This window comes from Nasonia vitripennis, assembly GCF_009193385.2.
Source record: "Nasonia vitripennis strain AsymCx chromosome 1 unlocalized genomic scaffold, Nvit_psr_1.1 chr1_random0002, whole genome shotgun sequence".
In the NCBI taxonomy this organism is placed as follows: Eukaryota; Metazoa; Arthropoda; class Insecta; order Hymenoptera; family Pteromalidae; genus Nasonia; species Nasonia vitripennis.
In genome coordinates, this window is record NW_022279588.1 from 421,966 (window position 1) to 439,915 (window position 17,950).

The 17,950-nt window shown below is 36.0% G+C and overlaps 1 protein-coding gene across 11 annotated transcripts in view; it reads left to right on the forward strand.

Annotated features, from left to right (window-relative positions):
• The window catches only part of Nos (nitric oxide synthase), a 1,339,001-nt gene that overhangs the window by 257,479 nt on the left and 1,063,572 nt on the right, over positions 1-17,950 (forward strand).

Sequence of the window (17,950 nt, forward strand, 5' to 3'; positions counted from 1 at the left end):
GTGGCAAAGGCTAATAAATATTAGTCCACGCCTAACACTCTCACTGTTAGTAAATAAATGAGAAAACTTACCTTTGAGTATGGTGATGCTTAGTTGCCAGAATGCAGATTTAAGCTCGTACTGGATAGATAGGATTTAGTTATAAAGAACTTTTAAAACACGAATTCTATTCTACTGTAACTCTATTGTTTATTTAACTAGCTATATAAAATTCTCTTACAATATTATTCGCGTATAACAGGAATGAAATGCGATATAGATATTTATAATGAAAACTGCTTTCACAAATACATCGCCAATTGTCGAACCGACGTGTACGGAGCCCGTGACTGACTACGAACTGCTCGTTTGAGTACGTATAAGGCTTTTTAAAACCTTCGTTCGTAGCGTAACTTTTGCAATATTTACAAACTTAAAATTACGGAAAATGTATACATAAAAAGTAGCGTTCGCTTACAACGTCACGAATTGCTGATTTATCATTTCGCTGATTCGACACTGACATGCATTCGGTCATGTGTCGAAACCTTTCATCGCACGCAATGCATTCTTCTTTTGAGAGTTTGAATTTCAATATTCTAATGATTATCATGTTTTAGTTTTTTTTAATAAATTTATGCGATGAGTCACACGACATGACACGACAACATTTTGCATTTCACTTCCGCTGACGTAAAGTTCTCTTCCAGCATCGAAAAGATACTACTGGACGTAGATTTCGTCAACAAGGGAGATTTTAAGCTAGGAAAATTATCAAAAGGACCTAAACTAACATGGAAAGTATTACTTGTTGTCCGCAGTCGCAAAATCTTCATATTTAGATGAAATTTCTACCAAAGACGTGAAGGAATGTTTGTTGTCAGTGGCTCAGGCCATAAAGGAATACGTTATCACGACCATACGATTGTCCAAAACAGGCAATCTCACTGAAAAACTGAATTTTTCTCAATTCTTGAACACTTGCAGAGAGACATGAAATCTTTGCGAATGTAAAATGATCATATGTTATGGAAACACTATCTGTGGCAGGTAAACAGGAACCGAATTGAGTTGTCGTTTGGTTGTAGTTGGGTTGCAGTTTGGTTGTAGTTCGGTTTCTGCATAATTTATGCAATTATAGCTATTTCATGCAAAAAATGGTTCTTACAGGATAATATGAATGCTATCTATACGCTAATGATTATAAATAAATAGGTTAAAAAAGCAGTATTAAATAAAAAAACCATTTATTTACAATATAGCTGGTGGGTACGTATATAACCAAAAACTGATTAAATCTACAGATGGCGCTAGACTGTAGTGAGAGTGTCGTCAATTCAATTCAACTTTTTGTTGGCATAGGGTTTGGAGGTGGGACCCATGTTTTTTGCGTATTGTATGTCCAAGCGCATGTAAAAAACTTGGTCTGGTCAGTGCGACCTCAAAATTGTAAGAGTTCCATTTTTCGACCGCGAAGTGTCCGACTTTACCCACTCAGTGTATGATGATACAATCCAAAAATATGTATTACTAGGATCAAAGTATCAGAAGAGAGATTCAATTTAAGGGCTGGTAAGTTAAAAATGGTTGCCCAAGAAAAAAGTTGTCTAGGCTTGAAAATAGCAAAAAATCATACTTGCATTTTTTACTAAAATCGGCGATTTTTCTTATTTTTTAAATCTTTTTGATCCCAACGGTCAATTTCGACCACTCAGGGCTCAAATTGTAGCTCTTTTCTTTTTATTCTGCTTTCAAAAATCAGATTAAACTAATGAGAATTTTAAGAATTTTCAAAATTTTCAGAATTTTAAGAATTTTCAAAATTTTCAGAATTTTAAGAATTTTCAAAATTTTCAGAATTTTAAGAATTTTCAAAATTTTCAGAATTTTAAGAATTTTCAAAATTTTAAGAATTTTCAAAATTTTCAGAATTTTCAAAATTTTCAGAATAACACGGAAAGAGCATAACGCATCCTGAACGATTCGTTACGTTACTAAACAGCAAGTGCGTATCCAATGGCATTCATAACACCCCGTGCGTAATAATGAGGAAAACTAAAGATCTATATTGTTTGAACTGTGCTTTCGGCAAGAATTTCCTTTCGAATAAACCAGGAACACTAGAATTCACGCCTCGACTACATAATAAAATTTCGCGATCCCAGCACGTAGAAACAGCCTGTACTAAGTGCACCAGACAACTTTGTAACGAGGAACAACGTCCCTCGCCATGCCGGTAATCGAGGCAGGATAGAGAGTGACCAAAAGCGGCGTTGGCTCAAGTGGTAGCATGCGCGCCTGGAGATCTCGGGAGCGCCGGATCGATTCTCGGTCCCGGCGTCTCCTTTTGTGATTTTCTCCTCTCAACGTTAAGTCTTACCCCGTTACAACTTCTACAATCAAGACCGGCGGATTCGTGCGCCGCGTGCTTAGAAGCCTATATCATAGACGAGCTGTGGTATAAAATGGATGGAGAAGTAATAATATTACCAGCCTGGAGTTCAACTACATTCTTTTAAATTGAACTTATGCTCACGAAAAGGCCCGTTGTAACGTCAACAGAAAAATGATCCCGCAGAACTGCTTCCCGCCATACAAACCTTATTTTTATATACATCAGTTAACATAGCCATCTCATACTAACTAAGCTTGTATAATGCTAATTTCTTTTTCCCTTGCCACAGCAACATTCAGCTTTCTTTTACATAAACATTAATCCATGAAATAAAAACATATAAGATTCCAATATAATTCGCCAACACTTAAAGATTTTTTTAATCATAAACAAGTAACAAAATAATAAATTAATAATAATGAAAAAATAAAACCCTGCCATGATAAAACTAAACAAGCCAAAAAATTAAAATAAAAGCAACCACGAACACAAACGATACTCGGATTCCCGGACTTCTACGCTGTATCAAGAGAGACGCTACCTGCGGCACCTCAGTGGACACAATTAGAAACCCAAGGAAAAGCCGAAAGTCTGCTTCGCAAACTCCCCCTTTTTTCAATTTAAAGTCTAGTCAAGCTAAATTGTCAATTTCGTGAATGATTATGAATGAGTAAAAAAGTTTTGAAATGTTTTAGATAACAGTATCTCAAATCAATTAGTTACCGATATTACTTTCACTTGAAATTACAAAAATAAGTCTCGAACATAAGTTTTCTCTTTCATAAGTAAAATAGACCGCACCAACATTAGATGATATTCATCGACATGCAACCTTACAGTATCCATCGATAAATAGTATAAACGATAAAAAATGACTACTTCCCAGTTGTTAATGCGTCTGTATTAAAACTAAGGGTCCTAGTTATGGTTCGAAAACGTCTTTTTACGTTATACTTAGACTGAGTAAAATCGTCCTTGAACATTTGTTGAGCTTTCGTATTAGACTTCTGATGATAAGTAAAATTGTTCTCCCGGTGATTAAACTTCTATTAATTTATAATAACAAAAGTATAACGAATAACTATCATGGTTTATGCATGTGGAATGGAACTGTTGGTTAGTATTATAATTTTAAATTGTCAACTAAGGAAAGTAGTTCGAATAAGTAAAAGAGTCCTTTAATAACGTTATTAATAATATTGGTGTTAAGTTGAAAAACAAATAATATTTTTGTATAAGACGTTGAATAATACTTTGCAAATTGAGCGGTATATTCTGAATAAGTAGAATTCTCAATCTGGTCAAGTCAAATTGTCAATCACGTGGATTATTGTGAATAAGTAAAAAAGTCCTTGGGATGATTCAGATAACAATATCGTAAATCAATTGGTTACCGTTATTACTTTCTCTAAAAATTACAAGAATAAGTCTTGAGCATAAGTTTTCTCCTTCATAAGTAAAATAGACCACACCAACATTAGATGATATTCATCTGGGACTTCCCATATAACTGCCAAAGTCCCAGAAACTGCCTGTGTATGCAAAAAAAATCCAAGAAAATGCCATTACAGTCACATATTGAACTGTAAGAAAAAAAAGTTATCAAAATTTTTCGGAGCTCCTTTAACAAGTTAAATAACCCCTCAGTTGCAATTGAATGTGTGCATGCACAGTTTTCTCCGGGCCGTAGAAAAATCTGGCCTAGGAAGTACTATATACAAAGGAAATTCGTAAAAATTTCGAAAGACAGAGCGTACACACATTCTGCTACGATACGTTATCCGTCGCAAAACCACTCTTTCCCGGGTAAATGATAATTGCTTTTCGCAATTATTAATCGCGATTTTCTTTGCTTTTGTGCGAGTGGAGAAGAGAAGGAACGTCAACATGAGGACAAGGAAATTCCAGGGAATCGCCGACAAGCGAGGTATAGTCAAGAGTTCGCAGAAGACCAGCGAGGGAAGAGGATGCCGGGAAAGAGTACTGCGGGCGCGAAGTGTAGCTCTGCGACAGGGCATCGAATTCTTGTCCGTGTGTATGAGAGAGAGAGAGAGAGAGAGAGAGAGAGAGAGAGAGAGAGAGAGAGAGAGAGAGTGAGTGAAGACGCGCGCGGCGAAAGATCGTCACGTTGCTGAGGAAGAAAACGAGAGAGAGCGAGAGTTGCTGAGGAAGACGACGAGCGAGGCCGAGGGAAAGTCCACCCAGGTGTAAGAGGCTAGGAGTCGAGTGTAAATGTTTCTTACTCAGGCGCGGCCACGAGGTGAGAGAGAGTGGAGAGTGCGGGGAACGAGGAAGAGATCGAGGGTTAGAGTGTGTGTGTGTTAGAGAGAGAAAGAGTGAGAAAGACGCTAACAAGTGCGAGAGACAAAACGCGAATCGTTCACGAGAATTCAGGGAAAAATCGCGAGCGTTGACAGGCGAGAAGCGCACAGCGTCGATTCCGGGAAGCCAGGTCCTCTTTGTGTTGGCGAGCGGGAGCGAGAGGGGAGGCAGTACAGGCGAGCGCGAGACGCGAGGCGACGGCCGCTCTCCGTGCGTGGAGAGGTAGCGCGCAACGTTACCGGCCTCGCCTAAGCCGAGCCGTTCGCGAGCGGGCAGGAGATTGTGTGTTGGAGAGAGAGAGAGAGAGAGAGTGTGCGAGCGGCGATCGTTTGAGCGTGAGAGAGAGAGAGAGAGAGAGAGAGAGAAGGATAGGGAGAGCGAAGTGTTGTTGGCACGGCGGAATCTTGTAGATTTTGGAGACTGAAATAAAGAGAGAGTTCCGATTGTAACTAAATTGACTCATTATTCCGACATTCCCTATTACCCCGATTCGGGTTGATTTCACCAAATTTCCGTCCTAATCTTTCCTATACCCGAGCTCACTTATTCGGCCTAGCTTGTTCAAATGTCACGCGGAGCGTCGAATGTAATATTAGTTATAGATAAATTAATAAGATAAATTAAGCATTTCTACTAATAGAAATGGAATTAGATCCTCTTTAAAATCAAGAAGACTCACATAGGATTTAATACATTTGTAGAATTTTTGATTCGAGATTTAATTTCAAGAAAACTTATTTAAGGCACGTAAGGGAGCATGCATTAAAACTTTTCTTCGTCACAAATGCGGAATATTATTCAAAAGACATAATCACCTTATTCGTCACTTACTTTTACAAAAAAAAAAATACAAATATGTAGTTATTGTAACAAAAGATTTTACAGAGCTGACAATTGAAGAAGACATATGAAATTACGTAACTAAAATTGTGCTGTAATCATGTTATTACTATATTTATATTGATGCATTTAATTTCTTTTAGAAAAATCATAAAGTAGTATGCTAATATAGGTCCATAGGAAAGCAATATATATGAAACATAATCAAAAAATGTACATACATGTTTTCATATCGGACAAATATAAGAAAGGTTATTTTTTTTTAATAAAAATATTTTAAATGCAAGCAAAAGTTTTATAATGCAAATTATAAGAGTGGAATAGGCCTACTGGATACCACTTTTTTTGTTAATAAACGTAAATAACAAAAATTAAATAAAATTGATACTAAAAAACATTTTACTCTAATAAAAAGTCTAATAATCATTGAATAGAAATACATAATAAATGTGATATAATATAAATGTAAAAAGACTTATATAAAGAGTAATAAATGTTAGTAATGATATTTAAGAAAAATACATTATTGATATATATTAACAAAATATTTTAAAAAACGCACCAACAGCATACTCCACTAAATTTACAGTATGTTCATGGTATCACCCCTTAGGTGGTATGGAAATCTGTCAGTACTTTCTGAATCGCATATTTAGTAAATTTAATAGATAATAGTTTATCATAGCATATTATATTTAAATGGGGCATTGGCAAGCGAAGCGAAAAAAGTAAAATATATATCATAGGCCGCTCAAATAAGGGGAAGTTATAATAAAGGCAAGCCAAAATGAAAGGAAGGCCTGTTGGCGAGTCTTCGCGCCGCTTGCCGTCTATAGTAGACTACAGGGCTAATCTAGCGCCACCATGCGGGCAGCGCTAGGTACTCACGCGTGCTCTGCAAAGTTCTCGCTCTCCTGCCGACTCTCGCAGCAACAGCTCCGTCGCCCGAGTTATACATCTAACTAATAAATAGAGCGTTACAACAAGAATATCAGTGCCTAATTTTTTACGAGTTCTCCTCACCGACCATCCAACTAGGATTCCTCCAACAGGTTGTGGGCCAGCTCGCTGGAATAGAGGAAGAACCGAGAAGAAGACGTCTCAGAAGCTTTTCTTTTTGATCTTTGTTCAGAGGAAAACAAATCAGATGCATCAGAGGTCTAGAGGACAAATTTCAGAAGAAAACGTAAGTACAAGCTTTTGTAAGGTGTAGTCAGAGTAGTAATCAGATATAGCAAAAGAAAGTTTAATTTTTGATCGGTTTCGGGAGTGTGTTGTGTTACCGCATCGACAAGAAAAATTAGAGTTGCGTAAAGAATAGTAGGAAAAGATAGTGCGGTGTCTTAATAATTACAGAATAGATCAGAAGGTTATAGAAAATCAAAAGTCTCAACACGAGACAAAAGCGCGCGACAACGAAACGCACGAGCGCTCGCCGGCAAAAGCCTGCACGAGCCGATTCCGGGAATCGGGGGGAGGTGAGCCGCGACTAGCGACGCTGTCAGAGTCGAGCGCGCGGTTTGTTGTGCTCTCTCTCTCTCTCTCTCTCTCTCTCTCTCTCTCTCTCTCACTCTCGGAATCAAAACAAATTTTACACGCACGGATTTTTCTCGTAAATTTTTTTCCTTTTGCGTTTCAAAATATATGGTCTAATCAGAATCAGACGTAACGGATTAGATTGGCTATCGGTGTATATATGTAATAAATAAAATCATAGAAAAATAATTCCAGTTATATCGTTCTCACTCCTATTCAGAATGTCAGAGTTATTCGAGTAAATCAAAAAGCTTCAATTTTTTGTTGGCTTATTAGTGTTCAGATGCACTCGAATAAATTTTAAAAACACGCCTTGATAGAAATTTCAATGAAACGGCGGTGCAGTGAATTTGAATTTCTATAAAATTTAAAATTATCAAAAGATAATTACACTGTTTTTTTTCGTGGTTTCTTGGACGACATACGCGTGTGCGATCGCCCCCTCGCAAATTATTAAGTGAATTGCGTTCGTTTACTTAGACTGGGAGGGAGCACGTGTGTGGCGTCCGGGAGGCGCGGTGCTAGTGCTTGATTTTCAAGCTTGGTTTGACTTGCAGTGCGGTCTAACTTGGCAGAAATCAAAGAAAACTGTCAGAGTAAGCATTCTACCTTTATTTCAGAGAAAAAGAACATCAGAGGCGTTATGTCTGACTGGAGTCTTTCAGACCCATTACCATCAAATGAGAAAGAGGTGGCCAACGAAGGCCAACGAAAATCAAGTGGACGATCATTTGAATATCCACCAAGGTACAAAGTGTTTTTAAATCAGAATATAAACAATTAATTCAGAATCAGATGTTAGGCCTAAAATTCAGAGTTCAAATAATCAATAAAAATTGAATGCTAATCAGAGAAATTGTTTATAATACAGATTCAGATATAGAAGGGTATACACCCCCGGGTACACCCCCAAAAAGAGATATGGAGGCAAAGTCTCAACTTACTGACTCACAAATGGAGTGGAGAATGGATAATCTGGAGAATGCTCTCGAGAGACACTCCGATATACTCGACAATCATGCTGAAATAATCAGAGATCAAACAGTAGCCATACTCGATATGAAGGAAAATATCGACAACCTAAACACCGTCATAAAGAAACTCACAGAACAAATAGGAAAATTAACTTCAGAGGTAATTATCCACCCTACCAGTTGCACACTCAGAGACATAAGTGAGACAGAGTTTAGTAACAATATCAATTCAACAAACTTATCAGACGGAACAAGTGCATTAGGCGACCTCAGCAGAGCTTGTAATGAACTCAGACGATCTATTGCCCTAAACGCAACTAATTCAAGAATAAACATAAAGAGAAATTATAAATTAACAAAAAAAGTACCACTTAACATTTGGTTAGACAATATAAATGCTGAATTAAAAGCTAATAATCTTGCAGACATACTTGACGATTCTCAACAATCAGACGTTTCAGAGACAGTAATAGAAAGACAAAACAGAAAAGACCAAGTCAGAGACATTCTAATAAGAGCAGAGGCCAATGTTACCGATTCTTCAGTCAGAGAAAAATTATATAGTCTCAAAATGTACAATAGAGAATCAGTAAACGAATTTTGCGATCGTTTTGACTCTATTATCAGAGATTTTGAAAATTGTATTACCAAAACACCTCTGACGGAGGAAGAGATAAGATCGGCCTTCTTTCAAGCTGTTAGTATAAAATTTAAAGAAATCAGATCGGCCAATATTATCAGATTTCAAGCAACCAAATCAGAGATGAGCCTTGATGACATAAAAACTTTGATACTACAGCTGGAATCAGACAGACGCAAATCAGACGGTCAGCCTTCAGACGACAGGCAAAAAATTGCAGCTAAACAGGCGATAATCACAGACAAGTGTTATCGCTGCAATAAGGTGGGACACAGAGCAGCCTTTTGTCCTCTTCAAGAGTAAAATCTATGGTACTGCTTTTATTGCCAGGCTGTAGCTCCACACAAAGGGAATGATTGTCCAAATAAGGACAATCCCAAAGATGGGTATGTAAAATCTTATACATATAACAACACAAACACAACAGTAATAACTTCAGAGGTAGAGGAAATAATGTAAGAAGGGGATCTTTCAAACGCAAGGTCGATATACAAACACCAGGCCGAAATCAGAAGAAGGAATACAAGGTCAAAGCGATGCTAACAGGTAACAACACACATATAATTAATAAAACACCTACAAAACTAGTACTTATTGCGGACTTTGGCGCAACAGAGCATATAGTAAATAAGAGCATAATTTTAAGTAACTTCAGAAAAAGTTCAGGCGAATATATCAAAAGTGCAAATAAAAATAAATCTGCAAACATCTCTATAGACGGCAAAGGAGATTTAATTTTAAAATCAGAATCAAATGAGAATAACAAAATAATTTTGACAAATGTAATTTCTGCCAAAAATATTTCAGACAATCTGATCTCTCTCAGACGTTTTGCAGACGTAGGTTTGAGTATTTATTTGAATAATAAAATACTTAAAATCTACGATAAAAATTCAGACGAAGAGTATTTAGCTGGGACGTATGAAAAGCCAAACTGGATAATTTCTTTAAACGTAGCAAAACATGAACAATCAGACGAGCAACAAGAAGTCTACGATAAGTATTCATGCACGGCTAACATAGTCTCGGTAGACGAGTTCTTGCAGCAATCTCAGTCAGATATCAAGGATCTTGAGGATCAAAACGAATCAGATGAAACTAATGCATCAGAGGGAACTCAGATGAATCCGACTGAGATTGGGAGGGAGAAGCAGCAAGAACGAACTGTACAAGAATCAAATTCATCTAGTCAGAGAGAAGTTTGTGATACAAACTTAGATGAACAAATTCTGAACAGAAAAATCCTAAATATAGACGACTCGTCAGAAGAAATGCTGAAATATCTACAAAACAATGTGGACAACAAATCAGATAGACAAGAAAAGAAGCTGAACGAAGGAATGCTCTGGCATATCAAATTAGGTCACGCTTCTCTGCAATATTTACTATTGCTACGAAAGTCAGAAGATAAACTCAGAAAGGTAAAATTCGACAAGTCTATTACAGACTGGGAAGTTTGCGTCCTAGCAAAAATGGAAAACCTGCCGTTCTCAGAAGTCAGAGTCAGAGCAACAAGGCCATTAGAAAGGATACACACAGACACAATGGGACCAATTAAACCAGTCTCGTATCCTGGGGAAAATAAATTCATAATAGGATTTATTGATGATCACACCAGATTTGCCAAAGCATACTCTACTAAACACAAAAGTGAAGCTGGAGAATGCTTAGAAAAATTCTTGGTAACTACAAGAAATTTACTGGGCAAAGAGGATAAGTGTGTTTCATCCGAACGGATAATGGCACTGGATTTACTGGAGGTAAATTTTCAGAAGTTATGGAAAAGGAGAAAATTGAAGGAGAGTTCGCACCTCCTTACATTCAACAACATAATGTCACCGCTGAAAGGTTTAACAAAACCATACAGTGGAAAATCAGAGCACTCATGATAGACTCTGGTCTACCCAAGAGCATGTGGATACTCGCTTTGGAAGTGGCGGTCCATATCTATAATAGAACTCCACACAAAGGAATCGTTTCAGAGATACCAATCAAGAAAATGGTTCCAAATGGAAACATGCATCTAGACAAAATCAGACGTTTCGGATGTTTGGCCTATGACAAAATACCGAATGCGACGAACAAGTTTTCAGACAGAGCAATCGGTACAATCATGGTTGGATATTCTCAAACTGGTTATGTTTTGTGGCACTCAGAATCTCAGAGATTCATTACATCCAGACACGTGAGATTTAATGAAAAACTGGTGTATAGGGATGTGTATAAAACTGACCTAAGAGAAAAATCAGAGACACTAGAAATATCAACAGATGTTGTCAAAACACAACCAGATATACCAAAAGATTCAAAATCAGAGAAAGAGAAAAATCAGAAGAGAAAAGCAGATGACAAAAATTCAGAAGATTCAAAGGCTAAGAAACCTGAACCAGAAAAGCGACCTTGTCTAGAAAGAAAAGCCAAGACAAACAGACGAACTTGGAAACATCTCAGAGAAGCAGTAGTCGAAGTAGAAAATACCAATCACGATCTGCCACAAGTATCTACTCCAACTGGAGAAACCAGAGATACACAGTCAGAAGAAGATGAACTTGGACATATTTTTATAGCACGAACGAACAGAGATCCTGTCAGTCATAAAGAAGCTATTGAATCAGACGACAAACATAAATGGTCAGAAGCAATAAAACAAGAGTTAAAGTCCAGGAAGACAACAATGTGTGGACAATAGTAGACAGACCCTCTCTAGGGCAAAAGATGGCAAAAAGGCACACATCATTGATTCCAAATGGGTATTCAAAAGGAAAATCTCAGAAGACGGTCAGACGACTTACAGAGGAAGATTAGTTATCAGAGGATTCAAGGATAGAAAAGAATATGAACTCAGAGAAACTTACGCACCAGTCTCAAGATTCCCAATCGTTAGAGCGACTTTTGCAATCATTAATAAGTTAAATTTAACTGCTTATCAGGTGGACGTCAAGACAGCATTTCTGAATGGAACGCTTGAAGATGACATATTCATGGAAATACCAGATGGTATAAAAATAGACCCATCCATTAAGAAAAATAAAGTATGTAAACTCCAAAAATCCTTGTATGGCCTCAGAATAAGTCCCAAGCGATGGAACAAACGCTTCTCAGAAGTTGCTTTGGAACTTGGACTAGAAAAGGACATAAATGAACCATGTCTGTTCACGTGGAGATTACAAAATCAGATGGTAGTAATACTGCTATATGTAGACGACATCATTCTAGCAGGCAACAATCAGATGAAACTATAACAGATAAAAGAAAAATTATGTTCTACCTTTCAGATGAATGACTTAGGAGAACCTAAATTATTTTTAGGCATGAAAATAACCAGAGACAGAGATCAGAAAATATTAAAACTGTCACAATCAGAGTACATAGAGAAATGTCTGGAACGTTTCAATATGAAAGATAGTAAGCCACAGAAAACACCTATGGTTACAAGACAGGTTCGAAAAAGAGAACTCATAAATTCAGAAGAAGCTCAGATAGCAACTCATGCACCGTATAGGGAAGCTATAGGAAGCTTACTATATCTGGCAGGTGCCACCAGACCTGATATTGCATTTGCAGTAAACTTTCTATCAAGAAAACAGCTGTCACCCACTGAAAGTGACTGGAAGGAAGTAAAAAGGATTTTCAGATACCTCAGAGGAACCTCAGATATAGGTTTGATTTTCAGAGCAGAAAATCAGTATCTGGAAGCAATGACAGACGCTAGCTTCAGAGATTGTGAAGACTCATCTTCAACTGGAGGATATGTAATAAAATTGTATGGCGACTCAATTATGTGGAGAAGCTATAAACAAGTTTACGTATATATATATATATATATATATATATATATATATATATATATATATATATATATATATATATATATATATATATATATATATATATATATATATATATATATACGTATCACTTTCTACCTGCCAAGCTGAGTACTTGGCAATGAGCAATGCTTGCCAAGAAATTGTATCGTTGGATAAAGCTATCAGAGATATAACAGGGAAAACTATGTATCCTGTTACCCTGTGGCGCGATAACAAATATATAATAACGATAACTGCACTCAGATGGAAGGAAATCACAAGTTGAAAAACTTTGATGATGATCTGGAAACAATTCAGAGAAACCTACAAATCAGAGAAAAGACAGGGAGTAAAAGTCACATGGCAGAAACACATGGAGACTACATAAAACAGTGTGTCCTAAAGGGACAAATCAGAGTTAAATGGATATCTACTGCCGACAATGAGGCAGACATTATGACTAAACCTCTGCCTAATGATACTCATAAATACCTCAGAGATAAAATATTGAACATAGAAATTCACACTTAATTATAATTTTCAGAGTTTTATTTATATATATATATATATATATATATATATATATATATATATATATATCAGACGAATAAGAATTTTTGTACATATTTCAGATACAGGAAACCAAGGAGAAACTAATTCAGAGTAAAGTTCAGAGAGTAAAATAGCAGACGTACAGGAGGACAAGCGCCCCGAAGGGAGGGAGTGTTGGCGAGTCTTCGCGCCGCTTGCCGTCTATAGTAGACTACAGGGCTAATCTAGCGCCACCATGCGGGCAGCGCTAGGTACTCACGCGTGCTCTGCAAAGTTCTCTCTCTCCTGCCGACCGCTCTCGCAGCAACAGCTCCGTCGCCCGAGTTATACATCTAACAAATAAATAGAGTGTTACAACAAGAATATCAGTGCCTAATTTTTTACGAGTTTTCCTCACCGACCATCCAACTAGGATTCCTCCAACAAGGCCGAATGAGGGGGAGCCAGAAACAGTAAAATTACGTAAAAATCATTCATTATTAACCCGAAAACGAAAGTTGGGTTAACAATAACGTGAAAAAGGCATAATTTTAACCCAATAATCCAAATTGAGGGGGTGCTAATTTCTGAAACGGCGGCGGCGAAAATTGTTTCTTATACATATATCTTGCATCTTGTTATTTACATCAACGTAAGCACCTATTCTCGGATCCCACTCCATTTTAAATAAATGAATTTTAAAAACGTAAACTCAAATATCTGGAAAAATAGTGAAAATAATACAATGGAAAATTAAAATTTTATAATTTTATCAATGTTAATTAATTGTTGAAAATGCCTTCCCAAACAATATTAGTAATTTCTTCTTCATCACAACATCCATGAGAAAATAATGGTCTTCTAATATATAAACCTACATAATCAAAACTTTATCCTTGAGATTTATTAACTGTCATTGGAAAAGCTAAAATTAAGGGAAATTGTTTTCTATAAACAATGAATGGTAACGAAGATGATTCTCCAGTATTAAGCGTGATAAAGGTATAAAAACTTTATTTCCGCTTTTATCTCCGGTTATAATTTCAGCTTCTATATTATATTTAAAAAGTCTTGTAATTTTAATCGTGTTACATAAGCCATCACTAATAGTTAAATTTCTTATTAACATTGTTATTGCATTAATTTTCAAGTTTAATTTATGTGGCGGAAGACCTTCTCTAATTTGGTTTAATGTTTCTGGAGGAAAATTTAATTGAATATTTTCATCTGTTTGATCTATACATTTTTGAGTTGCATAATCTATACTATAATATGTTTTCATTTCACCATCAAGTAAATTTAGTATTTTATTATTAATATGATAAATATCTTCATTATGAGGAGCTAATATAACACAATTATCATTACAGTTAGAATCATTTATATTATTATACATTTTTGAGCATATATCATTTGTTTTCCACGAATCTGGTATTCTAAGAGGATTAATTTTTCCATCCCCAATTTCTAATAAAAATGATGAAAATTCTTTGTTTTATGAGCGTATATTTTTGTGTAATTTCATTATTCGGAAAAGAGGCCAAAGTGTGGAATATTTTTTTGTGTCTTTGATTATAATTATAATTATTGAAGTTCTAAAACCATGTTTCATTAGTGGTAATATTTGTTGAAAATCACCTCTTATAATAATTAATTGCCCGCCAAAGGGTGAATCATTATTACATACATCTCTCAAAGTATTATCAACTATCTCTAAAGCTTTCTTTGGAATCATTGAAGCTTCATCCCAAATAATTACATCTGCATCTCGTAATTTTCTTTTATCTGATTCTAATTTTAAAAATGCAATGTCTGTATTGTCTAAATCAATAGGAAGTCTGAAAGTTCTATGACTTGTCATACCTTTAGGTAATAAAATAGAAGCTATACCAGTCCAAGCCATTGATAATATATTATTTCTTTAGATGTAAAATAATATATTATGTTTTATATAAAAAGGTTTTACCAGAGCCACCTGGACCATCTATGAAATAAATTTTATTATTATTATTAATAATTTCATAAAAAATATATTTTTGGTCCGAGTTTAACAGGTTATACATATTATAAAAAATATTTTTACTATTAAAGATAATATTTTCTGCATTTATATCATTATTTTTTAAGTTTACATCTGGTTCTGGTAATCCAAAATCTTTACAAAATCTTTCTTCCATTAATAACATATTTTGTATACAATTCAAAGCATTATTCTCCTTATTTGTTTGAAAATCCTCACTAAAATAATTTTTATATTTTTCTCAAATTTCCTGGAATATTTGGGAAACCACAGCTCTGATGACAATATATATATATTTTTTTTTTTCAATTATAAATTTTTGTGATTTTCTTTTAAGCTTTAATAAATGTTTTCGAATGCTCATATTTCTTTCATAGCGTATAAATAATGTATTAAAAATTTACGAATCAAATACATCATTACTTATTGAAATAATATGAGATACTATTCTATTAGAAACATTAAAATATTAGTCATCAGAGAAAACAAAAATGCGCTTTTCTATTTACACAGGTGGTGTGAAAAAATAGAACTTTTAATGTAATAATGAATATCACTAATGAAGATAGATTAGTATGGGGCGGCTGAAGGGGGTAAAGAGGGGGGCATTAAGGGTTGGTGAGGGTGCGAGGGGGGTGAGGGGGGTCGAAGGAGGTCCTTATGAGTAAAAAATAACACGTTTCTTGAAACATTTTAACATTATATATATATATATATATATATATATATATATATATATATATATATATATATATATATATATATATATATATATTTATATGTATATATTAAAGCATCAGTCTGAGGAGAACGATAGCGGGGAAAGTATTGAAGCAGAAAAACAAGGAGGAAGTTAGAAGACAGCATAATGCTGGTGCTAATACTGCTGCTGATGCTGACAATACAAAGTGCTGCGATTTACCTAAACATTTTACAAAAATATGTGTAGCAATATCGAATGTTCTTTGTCACGCTGACAGACAGCAACGTTTAACTTCAATTCGGTCAGCAGACAAAAAAGTAATCAAAAGTATATGCGAGTGTGCGTTTAATGTGTTATAAGGTGTCGTAAAAATTAAAAATTCTCACAATTCGAGGTTGAAGAAACATAAAAGCATTTTGCGTAAATCATTGATTAAAAGCGCTAATAATAATGAAAAAGAGTAGAGGAAGAAGAAACGGGTTATGATTCAAGATGGTAGTGCTTTTTTGCTTAAGTTACTTTCACCTATAATTGGTACACTAGTGTCAAAGTTATTTGGTAGTCTTAAAAATTAAGTATGAAACATGCACGTAAAATGATTATTTTGCCGGAGGAAACGTATGATCGTATAATGTAACAACAACAACATCAGCCAGATGAATCAAGTAATGGTTTGGAACAGCCGAGTGTGCAGATAAAGGGTGATTACTTATCACGTCTCGATGCTGAGATGCATGATATACTTTTTTCAAAAATCATTACAGATGAGAGAGAAAAACGTCAAAAGCATTTACAATTTTAAGAAGGTATCTTTATTTTAAAATTTTTGAACGTCCAGAACTTTTATCCGAAAGTAATGCTGCTACTGGTGTAGAAATTGAAAATAAAGACACACTGGGTACTCTGTCTGATGAGATTATTGCTTAAACATTGAAAATCAACTGTACCTTACCGTATCAAATGGGGTAATTTAGGTACAGTCAGCATCGACGATAAAGTTATACCTCAGTCAAATATTATAGATTTGGTGGATGGAGGATGTTGTTCAGAGCAAGGCAACTCGGTTTAGCGTGTAGAATCAAAGTTCTAGTTATGGTTTATTATATATTTGTTATAATTTTGTTCAAAGCTGTATCAGTGATACACCTTTAAATAAAATTAAGACAAATATAACAAGCTACAATCCCAAATAGTTACCAGAAAATAGTCTTTATTGCGCCCCGGGTAATTTATTACCTGGCCAAGCGAGCATTTTTTTCTGGCATTACTGAACAGCTTCGCCCGAGATCTTGAATTAAGAAAATAAATTGTCGAAAATGGCTGCCCCTATCGTTGCCAACATTTTACCTTGTAAAAGGTTTTTTTTCAAACCCATTTCACACCCGTTTAATAAGTTTAACCTAACTTCTAAAGAAATAGCTTCGACGCAAACGACGTGTCGAGAGAATGCTACTGCAACGCGGTTGTTTTCCGTGGTTTCAGCGTGACTATGTAGTTAAATATTGTTGCTGTATATTTGGCAAGCAGTAACAGCGTGGTATGGGCTTTCGTCAGATGTTACGGGTATGCGAAGCTTGAAGCTGCTCAGGCTTCCAGCGCTGACGATCTTCATCGATTGTCTGACGCGCCGCCCGGCAGCTGCTGCAGCTCTTGCTCGAGCACGGACACGCGGCCTTCTTCAGCTTAGTTTTAAGCGCAAAGTGACGCCTGCTGAACGTCAAAGCGGCTTCGCGATCGTTGTTGTTGCGCTCCCTAGCCGTGGCAAATTCTGCTGCACCGATGATATGTGCAGAGGCCTGATCGAGTTGGCGTCGCAGCTACTTATGTCCAGGTTGAAAGAGCTGTAACAGAGGAAGGTAGATGTTGTCCGTCCGTATTGGCTTATTCTGGAGAAACAAACGTTTGAGGTCTCGGAGGAAGAGTATATAGTTACCACTTAGGAAGGCTCTGGTATGAGTCGAATAACCAGCATCAGCCGTAGAGGTCGTCTTTGCAATCGATGGGGTCATCGTCAAGCTTGAGCGGTCAGAACTCACAAAGTTGAAGACGAGTTTATACAAAGGGGCCGCTGATCACACTATTGGTCTCGTTCTTGATATCGCAGTCTATCTGTCCGTGCTTGATGCAGTCCTTTTATACCCATGCATTATACTTCGCACTCATACGAAAATAGTGTATGCAAGTCGTATGTCGTTTGCACA